Consider the following 13,691-nt stretch of genomic DNA (forward strand, 5'->3'; position numbering starts at 1 on the left):
ACTCACAGTTGCTGGGCTCCCGCTGAGTCCTCTGTGGCAGACGCCCCGACGATGGCCCTAGACAGAAGCCTCTGGGCCCTGGAAGCTGCAGCAGCAGCAGCTCAAAGGTCTTTATGGGGCAGCCAATGGCTGCCGTCCCAGCGCAGCCGCCACCGCTGCCGCTGCCCTTCACTTTTCTCAGGGTTGCCGGGCTCCTGATGAGTTCTCCATGGCAGACGCCCCTGTCGCTGGGCACAGACGGAAGGAAGCCTCTGGGCTCCAACCGGCGGCAGCTGAGGCTCCGAGGTCTTTAAGCGCCGGCTAATGGCTGCCGCCCGTCTGGCCGCCTCCGTCCTTACTCGCGTCCCTGAGACCCCAAGGAACTCTAACTGTCTGGTTCGTCACTATCTCTGGTCTCTTATTTTCATAAATGCTGGGGAATTGATTACGCTGTTCTTCTGTAAATCTGCCAGGATTTGCCCCCAGGTATAGGAGAACTGTAGTTGCTCCGTCCTACTCCGCCGTCATTTTCTCTCAGCACAATTGTTTATATACATGGCATTTGAGGTTACTATTTCAGTTTGTGAACAACTGTTTCTCAAATATGAATACCTTGTAGATTTTTTAAAAATATTCTGTGAAGTTCAGCTTCAGTCTTAATATTCAGACAAAATAATTTATCACCATAAACTTCAGCATTTGACAGGCTAAAAGCTCAATGTCATTTCAGGGTCATTTCTGACATTACTGCCCATCAGGGATATGACAGCATAGGTTACTGTCACATCCAATCAGCATAATGTTTATGTTTACAAATCAGTCATGCATTCAGATTTGCTGCTCATATGTGAATATTTTTCTCAAATATTAGTCAACAATTTAGTCATGACTTAGAGAGAATGTCTTCTTAATTTGTTTTATATTTTCACTTTGGTTTCCTTTTGCATATGGAACATGATGCAGATGGACATTCTTATATCTATAATGGGAATACTAACTTCTTTTCCAAAATGTGGACATGAACTCAGACACAACAACTACAGCTCAAAAATAAGAGTAAATTACCCCAGGAACAAGCACAAATAACGTTGTGAAAAAATAAAATTGCACCACTTTTTTCTGCATTTATTTTTTTAACCTAACTCACATTACTGATAAAGAATGGAATTCTATCTCTTTTGCTTGCCTCACTCTAATTAATTATATGAATAGGGCTTCCATAGTCCTGTGATAGTAAAGGCAGATATGAATGCACATAGACATGTAATCCCTTTCTATATTTTTTTCATTTAAACTTTTTGTTTTATTGTTCAGGTACAGTGGTCTGCATTTGCCCCCAACCTTCCCCCTCATCCCAGCCATCTCCAACTTGCTCGCCTGATTTCAACCTGCCTCGAATGGGAGCATGTGTCCTTCATAATTGTTCCTGAAAACCCGTCACCTGTTTCACCCCATTATCCCCTCCCATCTCCCCCCTGTTGACTGTCTACTTGTTCTAATTTCAATGTCTCTGGTTATATTTTGCTTCCTTGTTTGTTTTCTTGGCTAGACCCCACTTTGAGGTGAGATCATATGGTATTTGTCTTAAAATGTGTTTTAAAATTTTAATATTGTCACTTTTTTGTTTGATTTGGACAGTTGTAGAAAATAATGCCCATCGAAGGGGTTTTGCTGAATATTTCCAGTAAGATGGAGAAGAATGTTTTCAGGGTAGGGCAAGAAGTGTGAGAGGAGAAAACAAGTTTAAGTGCAGGATACCTGACCAAGTTAAAAAAATATACAGTCTTTGTAGAGAAGGAAAATAGGCTCTTCCTTGAACCACCTAGGGATGGTGGATGATTGAGGCAAAACTTCTGTTACCTACAAATATTTTCAAAATTCTGTTTTTGATTATTTCCCAGCAGACAATGCTAAAGCAGAAATAACCTAGAGTTCCCAATGACTGGAGTGGGACTGAAGAACTAACAACTGCCAAGATTTCTATTCTTGCTGAGTGACATCAGAGAAAGGTGCTGGCACACTGAGTATGCAGGCAGGTCACTGTCATATCAGTATGAAAAGTTAACTCCTCCTGGTGAAACTGGGAATCAGGTTGTAGAGAACATCTGGAAACATGGCATTAAAGCTCAATGTGATGACATCCAGGAATCCACAATGCAATGTGTTCTCCAGTTGAAATGGAGTTTGGCTGGATTTCAAGTCATCCTGACTTTGCTCTTTATCATTATGGAATTGGCATTGGCAAACTCTAACCTCGGGGTCTATGGGTTCTTGGAACAGAAGGGAATGCTTTTTATCAGCTATTTTCACACTTCTACTTCCATCCCACTTGTGAAAAGTGACAAAACCAACCACTGTAAACTCAAGTGTTTTAAAGATGTCACTCTACTCTCTCCTAGTTTACATTGTTTCTAGTGAGAATTCAGGTGTAATTTTTATATTTCTTTCTCTGTGCACCATACCTTTTCTCTTTAGCTCCTTTTTAACAATATACTGCACCTTTTGACCTATTTATTATAAGTTACCTTTAGCTGTAATTTCCTCCATGAATTTTATGCTTGGGATTTGTGAGATTCTTGGGTTTATGCATTTCCAGCCTTTATTAAACTTGGGGGAAACTTGCCCTGGCTGAAATAGCTCACTGGGTTGAGCGTGAGCTGCAAACCGAACACTCTTTCAATTCCCAGTGAGGGCACATGCCTGGGCGCAGGCCAGGTCCCCAGTGGAGACCATAGGAGAGGCAACCACACATTGATGTTTCTCCCCCTCTCTTTCTCTCTTGCTTACCCTCTAAAAATAAAGCAATAGAATTTGTAGTTAATAAAATAATTAATTAATTTGGAGGGAATTGGACAATATTTCTTTTAGTATGTTTTGCTCTCCTTCCTCCCATTCATTCTATTTTTTTGATGATTTTCAAATCGAGTAGAGGAACAGCCACACAATCTCATCCTTGCCCATGTTGAGGCATCCTGGTTCACAGTCATTTCTGTAGCTCTCCAACCCTTTTATTATTTTGGCCTTTATGCGATCTTTCTGCAACGTGTATCTTGAGTCAGATATCAAACTAGTCACAGCTCCAAGTTTCACCGCATCCTAGAGGACTTTTTAAATTTGCTTGTCTTGAGGAAACATTAATGTGTTGTGTACGTCTTTAACCAAGCTGTGCTTCATCCTGTGATTCCAGTCTATTTATTGCATTATGTTTCTCTCACCTTTTCTAATCAAGCCCTTATCTCAAATATGAGAAGATCTGGCCTCTCTATTATTTAATTATGAGAAGGAAATTTCTGAGGCTTTCTGAGTTTTCATTTAGTCACAAATAAACTTTTTTTTCACACTACAATAAATTTGAAGGAATACCAAGAGATAAGAATTGATGTTTTATTTTGAGTGTCTTGGTTACTTGAGAATCAGTTACACTTAAGTATAAACTTCATAAGGCCAGATTCAAGTTCTCTCAGAACTATAAGAAATTAAGAAAATTGTTCATAGAAAGAAAAATGAAACCAAATAGCTGCTTGTGTTTATGATATTCAGAGCTCTGACAAATGTCCCATTTGGGACTAAAATATTTATTCTGCCACCAATTCCCTGAACCAGAACTATCAGTAATCTTTGTTGCAACATAAAATTTTGCCTTCAGTTAATGGAAATGTTTCACATACTTACGAGTTTATTGGGTCCTTTTCTCATTAATCCAGATGACTCGGAGTAATAATTTCTTGTGCTAATTTGATGATAATTAAAAACGCAGGTACTGAAATGGCATGTCAGTACTCGATTATGAGATGAGGAATTTGAAGTGGAGTTGGTGGGGGTTGGAAATTATACACATGGATTAGGTTGTCTTCCATATGAAAACACCCATTTTAAAATATTCTCCTGTGAAAGTAAAAGACCAAATTTGAAAAGTGCTCATCATCAATTTTCATACCAGATTCTTCTCCAAAAATCTGAATTTTGACTTTTGAGATACTATAGAACCAAACAACAAAAACAAAACTTCCTTTCTGATACCCAAATAAACATAGAGCCAAGGACAATTATTTGTCTGCAAGTGTTCATACACCCAAAAGTAATGCTCAAGAAATAAGAAAGATAAAGCTCCTTCTCTCCCAATTGGATATTTCCTCTTTCCTTTCTCCTTTCTCTCTCTTCATTATGCATTGTTCTCTGTCCTCACTTCTTTCCTGACTTTCACATGTTTCTGCTGCCAAACTCTCTACTGTCTCTTTCTCTCTTTTGTGAGGAACAGTGGGAAGACCCCAAAGAGCCATTGACTCACTGATAGTGTTCTCTTGTCCAAATATCACACTCCTCCCTCCCTGACCTCACACAGAATTAATTTTTAGAGGTTTTTCAGAGACCGTGTAGGGTTTCACTGATGTTTCTAGCTTTTATCGAAGTTGGAGGGTTCATCAGTGTAGACACCCCCACTGAAGGAGGCCCAGGCACAGAAGGAGTGGAGTAATGTCTCAGAACATATTCTCTAATCATCAGCTTGTCAAGATGGCAACCTTGACTCTATAACTTTCCAGGCTCTAGGGATTTACTCAGATTACTACATTCATAAAGGCAAAAATGAAATCTAGAAATAAATTTGTGCATATACACATATGCATGAACAGACATTTATTCTGTCATTTGTCAGTACTTTTCTTTCCTAAGAAGAAAAGGAAGGCATAGGAAGCTAAATTACCTAAGGAGTATGACCAAATCTTGATAGAATTCAAGCAAGGATCATCCCAGGGTGTTCAAAATGATTATGAACTTTAAGTAATAACCATATTCTAATGCAATCCTCTCAGATTTCTTGTTTATTTCCCCAAAAGAATATTTTACCTTTCCTTCTCATGAAATAAAATTAAGATATTAAGGAAGTATATATTGGGGTCCCCATATGCAATTTATTACCTGAAATCATACTTTGTTACATCATAAAATTATCACGGCAATTTTAACCTCTGCATTCCTCCATGTATAGATCACAGGGTTGAGCAAGGATGTCCCAGTGGTATTAAATACAGCTATCATCTTCTCTACTGGAAACGTGGTTGGTGGATGTGTATATATCAATACAGATGTAACAACAAATATGCCAACCACGATAAAGTGGCATGTGCATGCGGAAAGGGCTTTTCACTTTCCTCCTATACTGTGGTTTCTCAGAGAGTACATGATGACAACATAGGAGATAAGCAGGATTATAAAACTCACCATGCAAATGGCCCCACTATTAGAGACAACCAGCAAATTTATCACATATGTGTCCATGCAGGCAAGTTGCAACAAGGGCTACAAGTCACAAGAATAATGGTCAATCATATTGGGGCCACAAAAGGGCAATTGCAAAGCTAGGAAAATCTGTGCTGAAGAGTGGATACAAGATCCCATCAGGCCAGAATCACCAACACACCACACACTCTCTGGCTCATGATAGTTGGGTATTGCAAGGACTTACAAATGGATTTACAAGGACTTACAATGTAGCAATGAAAGGCCATGAGGATGAGCACAAAGATCTCAGTGCACCCAAAGAAGTGGACTATGAAGACTTGAGTCATGTACTCATTGTAGGAAGTGTTCTTCTTCTGAGAAAGGGCATTCACAATCAATCTTGGGGCTGTCATTGTACAGAGGCAGACATCAGCAAAGGACAGGTAGAAGAAATAGATGGGATTCCCAAGGGACATGTTGTTTTTAATAGTCACTACATTGAGAAAGTTCCCTGACAGTATTGGAAGATAAAGAATTGGGAAGACCACAAATATTGCTTTGATCAATAACAGAGATCAAACATAGAGATGATCTGCCTAAACACTGCTGTCATTGATCAAAAAGTTGTAAGAGATAAAATTATGGACAGATGTAGGACAACCATGAAAGCCAGATCATAAAATTCTATATTGTTTTCCGTTCAATAAATAAAGACAAGTCTTGGGGGCATAAGACATGAACTTAGCTCCTGACAAGATGTACACATTGAACCAGACCAACACTTTCATAGCTTTTATCACTGAATTCATTCATGTTTCCTAACTCTCCTGCCCTTTCCTAACTCCTTGATTTGAGGGTACATCACAATAGTGAAGAATCTAATTTTCCCTTCTTTAATTATTACTTTTACCTGTTGAAAATTTAAACCAGTTCAAATACATTTGATAATACAAGTCTCCCCTTTTCTCCCAGATAGACAAATGCCTCTATCACCAGTTGCTTATATTACTGTGTGTCATTTTAACTGAATAACACAATCATAGATTATATATTATTCTTTTGCTATAAACTTATTATTCAAATAATTTTCACTATTGTTATTTCATATGACCTGCACATTCCTTTACAAGGTAATGTGCCTATGTGCCTGGTCCTTTCAATGTGGGAACTTTGACCTGAGATACAGAATTGTTTTCTACTTAGAGGTAAATTCATGTGGTGTTTCTCTTTCACTGCCTGCTTATGTCACTTAGCATAATTCTCTCCAGTTCCATCCATGATTTAGCAAAGAGTAGGACTCTTTCTTTCTTTCTGCTACATATTATTTCATCAAGTAAAGTTATCATAGTTTTATGACCCTCTCATTTACTGTGAAAACAACAAAACAAACAACCAAGTGAAATATAACCAGAGTCACTGCAATTAAGAATGAACTGACAGTCAACGCAAGAGAGGTGGGAGGAGATAATGGGGGAGGGGAAAGGGGTTGTCAGGAACATGTACAAAGTACTCATGGACAAAACCAAAGAGGAGCAGAATCAAAAGTGGGTGCGGAGTGGGGATGTCTGGGATGAGGAGGAGTGAGGGGTGGAATAGAGACAACGGTACTTGGAAAACAATAAAAATAAATAAATAGTGAAGGAAGAAAAGAAGGAAGGAAGGACAGAAGGAAGGAAGGAAGGAAGGAAGGAAGGAAGGAAGGAAGAAAGGAAGGAAGGAAGGAAGAAGGAAGGAAGGGATGGAGGAAGGGAGGGAGGAAGGAAGGAAGTTTTTCCAAGAACAGTTAGGTTAAAATTAGAGTGGGATACTACTAGATAGCCTCTCTCTCTAGCATTCACCATCCATATTACATACAACTCACACCCATTTCAAGTAAATTTTACGAAGACTTGCTAGGATCATGCCAATTCTAGAAAAGAGAAATCCTGAGCCCTCCAAGAAAGGCACAAATTGTTACCTTAATTTTATTGTCAAATTTCAGAATCAAGTTGTGAATAGTACGTGGTGAAGCAAATATCAAAGCAGAAAATAGATACCTAAATGAATAAGAGCGAAGAAGAGGCAAGAGTAGAGAATGAGTGAAGTGAGAACAGGAGAGAGGACAGTGAGAGTGAGCAGAACCAAAAAAAGAAGAATCACAGGGAAGCACAATGAGAGACAGAGAGGGGAAGGAAAAGAAAATACTAGAGAGGATAGTTTGATGCAAGATTTCATCACAGAACTCTCCTTCTGTCTTTATGATCTACTGCAATATCACTGGCCCAAACCCAGATAGACAGTGCAGTTATGAATCATGGAAAAGGGTAATTGAAAACCCAGGTGTAAATCCCACCAACTATGGAGAAGAACCAAATTTCTGGGAGTTTTTCCTATGACATAAACGGTGCTGTGACTCAGATGCTGACTCGGACTGCACCCTTTCTCTTCAGCCATTTGGAACGCAGAGGCAGAGATCACTACCCATGGCTGGGACCTCAGGCTCTGGACACCTATCATGGGCTGATGGATAGACACTTCCCTCCACTGCCTCCAACCAAAAGGCAGCGAGTAGACAGAACCTAAAGTACTCTGAACGTCCCTTTTACAGCAGGAAACAGCCAGAGCAGTACTCACCCCCAGATCGCCAAAGATTTCAGTTCCAAATGCTTGAGTGGGGAGTGTTAGGTAGAATAGACAGAAAAAAAAAGATAAGAAGGAGGAGGAGGGATAGAGGGGTACATGTTCACACACTGACTCAGCACTCCTTGGAATTCTATGTTTTTTTTTTCCTAGGATCTGGGAAAGAAAGCCTTTGAAACAGTGAGGGTGCCAGCAAGATAGAAACTTTTGCCAACCTGCCCTCAATGCAATCAATGGTGCATTGGCCCCTCAGGCAGCAGAGATGCTTTGAGAGTGCTGAAGCCAAGGAAGACTTAGGGAACCTGGACCACTCTAACTCTTCATTTCAAGAACTACGTTCAGCAGCTGCATCGTGTCTTAGAACACACACTGAGTATAGACTCCATCAAATCAGTCTCATGTTGCATTACAAAGTACCATTATTCTGCTCCACACATTTCTCATGGCATTTTTCACTTCCATATTCCTGATGGTGTAAATCAAAGGATTGAGCAAGGGTGCTAGGACGGTGTAAAATATTGTCATCATTTTGTCAAAAGAAAAAGCGGATGGAGGTCCGGTGTATGTGACTATGCAGGGAACAAAGAACAAAACCACAACAGCAATGTGAGATCCACAAGTGGAGAGAGCCTTCCGCTTCCCTTCAGTACTGTGAACTCTCAGGGAGAACAAGATGATACCATAGGAGGCAAGCAACAAAGAGAAGATTATGATGCATATAAACCCAATGCTGGCCAGCACAAAGAAGCCAAAGACATGAGTGTCACTGCAAGCCAGCTCTAGTAATGGGTACAGCTCACACACAAAATGATTGATGACTTTGGGGCCACAGAAGGGCAACTGTAAAACAAAGAGAATTTGTATTATGCAGTGGAGGAATCCCCCTGTCCAGGCCACCCCTATCGTAATGCCACAGAGCCTCCAGTTCATGATAGAAGAGTAATGCGAGGGCTTGCAGATGGCCACATAGCGGTCATAGGCCATGACTGTGAGGACAATCACCTCCGCTCCAGCAAAGAAGTGTCCAGCAAAAATCTGGGTCATGCAGCCTGAAAAGGAGATGGTCTTCCTCTCATACAGAGAGTCAACAATCATCTTCGGGGTGATGGCGGTGGAGTAACAGGCATCCAGGAGGGACAAGAAAGCCAAGAAGAAGTACATGGGAGAGCTCAGGAGTACTGAGCTGCTGCTGATGGTCACCACAATTAGCAAGTTGCCCCTGACAGTTGCCATGTAGCTCAACAAAAATATAACAAAAGCTATTTTCTGAATGTTTGGATTCTGTGAAAGCCCCAAGAAGACGAACTCTGTTACAAAGCTATGGTTTTGCATGATTTTCAAGGAAAAACCAAACGCCACGAGAATAAGCATATGATAACTGCAATTATGAGTAAAAGAAAAATTGACCTGGGACCAGTTTATGATACCATTGTATCACAGTCATTGACCAGTTGGTGCATGCATGTGAAAAGATGGATGAATCTTTTTAACACTTCTGTTATAAAGGAGAATAACAATTTAGAAATTCATTGAAGGTTGTAGTGGAAAGTTAGGCAGAACTCAGGAGGAAATAAATTATTCAATACTTAAAAGTGGCCAGAGCTTATATGTAGGAAAAGTATTCATATACAGTAGGGAAGAGACAGAGTTTCCATCTCCATTGCAAAAGCATATCACTTTTCCTGGAGTGAATTGATGAGGGGTATTCTGTAGTCACATCCACAATGAGCCAGAGAACCTGTAATTCAGTGGTCATCGCTGCCATTTGTATGGAATGGAAATGTGGTGACTCATATTCCGTCACTGATCATGATATGACCTTATCTGCAAAGAGGAGAAATAACCCTTAGTTAAAGAGTCATTTGAAAAATATTGCTACTTATCCATTTTTTTAAACTCTGAATTGAATTGGGACTTTAAAATGAATACAGAAAGCAGACTGGCAGCTATCAGATGATAGGTGGGTTAGTGGATAGTTGAAAAAGTAAAAGGATTAAGAAAAACAATTCAGGGACACAGACAATAGTCCCTCTGGTGATTACCAGAGGGAAGGAGAGGTGGGCACAGGGGTATGTAGAAGAGGTTAAAGGGTGAATAAATGGTGATAGAAAGAGGCTTGAGTTTGAATGGTGAACACACAATACAATATACAGGTGATGTACTATAGAATTGTCCAATTAATCTCTATGTAATTTTGTTAACCAATGTCACCCCAATAAATCCATTAAAAACCAAAATGAAAAAGATGAATTCATTTATTCCCTATAATAGAAGAAAGCTCTATGAAAAAGTGCCTAGCTCTACACTAACCTGTAACAAGTATGCACATGCTGAGTTGGGTTCTTTCTTCATTCATCATTTAAAATAAGAATGGGTGTGTATGAAAAATTATAATACCTACCTACTTAAGGGTATTGTCAGCACGACCAAGTGAACTAATGTAAAGAAAGTAGCTGTTGAAGAAATAGTCCTAGGAAACAGTCCATGTTAGATCTTATTGCCCCTATTTTCCTGGAAGACAATCCATGCTGAAAGAGAAACCGTCAAGTCACATGCTGGGTCTGGAATTTAAACACAGACTCCCAGCTACAACACTTCAGTATTCCTAATGCATCAAAAGACAAAGGAGCAGAGCTGGCCCTTCTGCTCTCTTCATGCCCCTGTGGAAATCAAAGTCTTCTGAGTCCTTTGCTCATGCTTGAAGGAGCCCCCTGATGACACAGAGCAAGTGATGCAGATTCAGAAGGGAATAGTCCAATTACTACACATACAAGTTGGCAACAACCACATAGGTAAGGAATAGAAATAATATGTTGAGTTTGGCTATAGTCTTGAGGCTTATTTACATATTTACTAATTATTTATGCTATGCATCCCCATCTGATATTGTACAACTTGTCATTTATATGACTTTATTGCAAACTAAATATGTTTGTGTATACCCTACCTGCTCATCCCACAGGATTAAGGTGAGTGTCAAATTGGCAAAATATAAAACTTTCTTACGGTGAGTGCCCTTACCAGTTTTACTAAGTATTCCCTCACTTAGCAAGACAGCCACCTTATTCATGAGANGCAAGTGATGTAGATTCAGAAGGGAATAGTCCAATTACTACACATACAAGTTGCCAACAACCACATAGGTAAGGAATAGAAATAATATGTTGAGTTTGGCTAGAGTCTTGAGGCTTATTTACATATTTACTAATTATTTATGCTATGCATCCCCATCTGATATTGTACAACTTGTCATTTATATGACTTTATTGCAAACTAAATATGTTTGTGTATACCCTACCTGCTCATCCCACAGGATTAAGGTGAGTGTCAAATTGGCAAAATATAAAACTTTCTTACGGTGAGTGCCCTTACCAGTTTTACTAAGTATTCCCTCACTTAGCAAGACAGCCACCTTATTCATGAGATTTCCAAATAAGTACTCAAACTATTGTCTATTTTCCATAGGTACACATCTGTTTTCAAGAATAGTTGTGTCCTTGCCTGTACATAGAACAGAAATTTATTTCTCAAATGTGTGTGTATATATACATATAATCTGTTTATTAAACCGGTAAATAAAGGAAAATGACACTTACTGTGAGAATTAAAAATAACCTGATCTTCGTGAAGACCATTCAGAGCCAACAAAAAGCTATTTACCATAAAGGTATGATTGTTTATGATAATATATGTCTTTATGCTTACTTTAAAATAACCATTTCCATTAATTTCCCAAGGTCCTAGACATTCTTATAAAAACTGCACTGTGAACACCATATTCAGCTACAAATTGTCACCCAGAGAATAAGAGTATAAAGCAAACACAATAAAGTGTTTGGATCAGCCAATGACCATTTGTTAAAAAATAAAAGATACCATGGAAAGCACTATGGAACTTTCTAAGAAAACTAAAAGTGGATCTGCCTTTTGACCCAGGAATTCCACTGCTAGGATTATATCCTAACAACACTGAGACACCAATCCAAAAGAATCTATGCACACCAATGTTCACAGCAGCACAATTTACAATAATCAACAGTTGGAAGTAACCTAGGTGCCCATTAGTAAATGAATGGATCCAACAACTCTGCTACATTTACACAGTGGAATACTATGCAACAGAAGGAAAGAAAGAAAGAAAGAGCTCCTACTCTTTGCAACAGCATGGACGGATGTGGAAAGCATTAGGCTAAGCTAAATAAGCCAGGTGGTGAAAGACAAATACCATATGATCTCACCTTTAACAGGAACCTGAACAACAAAACAAACAAACAAGCAAAATATCACCAAAGACACTGAAATAGAGAAAAGCCTGACAGGAAGCAGAGGGGAGAGGGAAGGGAATTTCAGGGGATTTTCCGGAGAAAAGGGGGAGTGTTTAAAGGAACAAATATAAAGGACACATGGACAAGAACTAGAGGGTGTGGAAATGGGAGGGAGGTGGGGAGGGCTGGGTGAGTGGGTGGAGATAAAAGTAAAAGACAGAAAACTGTACTTGAACAACAATGAAAATTAAATTTTAAAAAAGTTACCGAAGTATGATCTAGCAGTTATCAGCTTGTTAGCAACGAACATAGTGGGCGTATGTTCTTTCAAATTACTGTTTTGGGTTTTTTCAGATAACTTTGTGGAAAAAAATGACTGAGTCATAAAGCATTTCCATTACTAATTTCTGAGGTAACCCCATAGTGATTTCTACAATGGTTGCACCAATCTGCATTCCCACCAACAGTGCACCAGGGTTCCTTTTTCTCCACATCCTCACCCTCACTAAGGTACATTTATACAATGGAATACTGCTGGGCTGTAAAAAAAGAAGAAAAGCTTACCCTCTGAAACAGTATGGATAGACCTGAAGGGCATTATTCCGAGTGAAGGAAGACAGTCAGAGAAAGACAAGTACCATATGATCTCACATATGTGGAATCTAATGAACAAAATGTATGAACAAACAAAATAGAATCAGACTCAGAGAGAAAAGGCTGACAAGTGTTGAGCGTGAGGGCTGCTAGGTGGGAGAACTGAGGAGTCTGAGCAAACAGGAAAAAGAAAAGACAGAATGCTCATGGCCACAGACAACAATGTGGTGATTGTCAGGGAAAGGGAAAGTAGGGGGTGTGGTGGAGGAGGGTATGGGGGGGATAAATGGCAGCAAACACAAACTAAACTTGGGGTGCTGAATACACAATACAATGTACACATAATGTGTTGTTGAATTGTGCACTTGAAAGTTGTATAATTTTGTTAGCCAGTGTCACCCCAGTCAATTCAATAGAAATGGCCGAAACTATATTACTTCTAAAATTGCAATCACACTACTTGATTTCATGTAATCCTTTCAGAAACATTTTAACAAATTTTTTCAGGACTGTAAACATGTTTCTATTCCTTTTTTTAGAACCCAATGCTAAGAAATTTTCTAAAGGTTAAATGCGGTAGTGTAAGTTGTCTCATGGAAGATGATGCATGATTTTCATAACAGTAAAACTTTATATAAACATATAAAATGTTCTATAATAAGAAGGTGTTTATGCAAATCAGATTACTACAAGCTAAGATGGTTTGAATACTAAATAATATGAGGACGTAGATAGTCAGGCATGAGCATATATATTAAGTGAGAAAATAAAAACTTGTAATAATTCTGCTTCTTTACACAGACATTCTAACATAATTTTAAAGTCTAGAAGAGAACATATGGTAGACTTACTTTCAGTATGTACAGTTAACCTTAAGGATCAAGCCTAAGCCCTGACTGGTGTAGCTCTGTGTGTTGAGCATCATTCCCCAAACCAGAAAACAATCAACTTTAAAATCAACAACACCATATTATCCTCTATCAGAACAGTTAAAAACAAACGAGGTGGGTTTTG

The 13,691-nt window shown here is 39.1% G+C and overlaps 1 pseudogene; it reads right to left on the reverse strand.

Annotated features, from left to right (window-relative positions):
• Positions 1-4,902: 4,902 nt before the first annotated feature.
• Positions 4,903-9,189, reverse strand: LOC118979324 (olfactory receptor 4C15-like; annotated as a pseudogene).
• Between the last annotated feature and the right edge of the window lie 4,502 nt (positions 9,190-13,691).

This window comes from Sturnira hondurensis, unplaced genomic scaffold (assembly GCF_014824575.4).
Source record: "Sturnira hondurensis isolate 20B ecotype Veracruz unplaced genomic scaffold, ASM1482457v3 Scaffold0022218, whole genome shotgun sequence".
Classification (NCBI taxonomy): Eukaryota; Metazoa; Chordata; class Mammalia; order Chiroptera; family Phyllostomidae; genus Sturnira; species Sturnira hondurensis.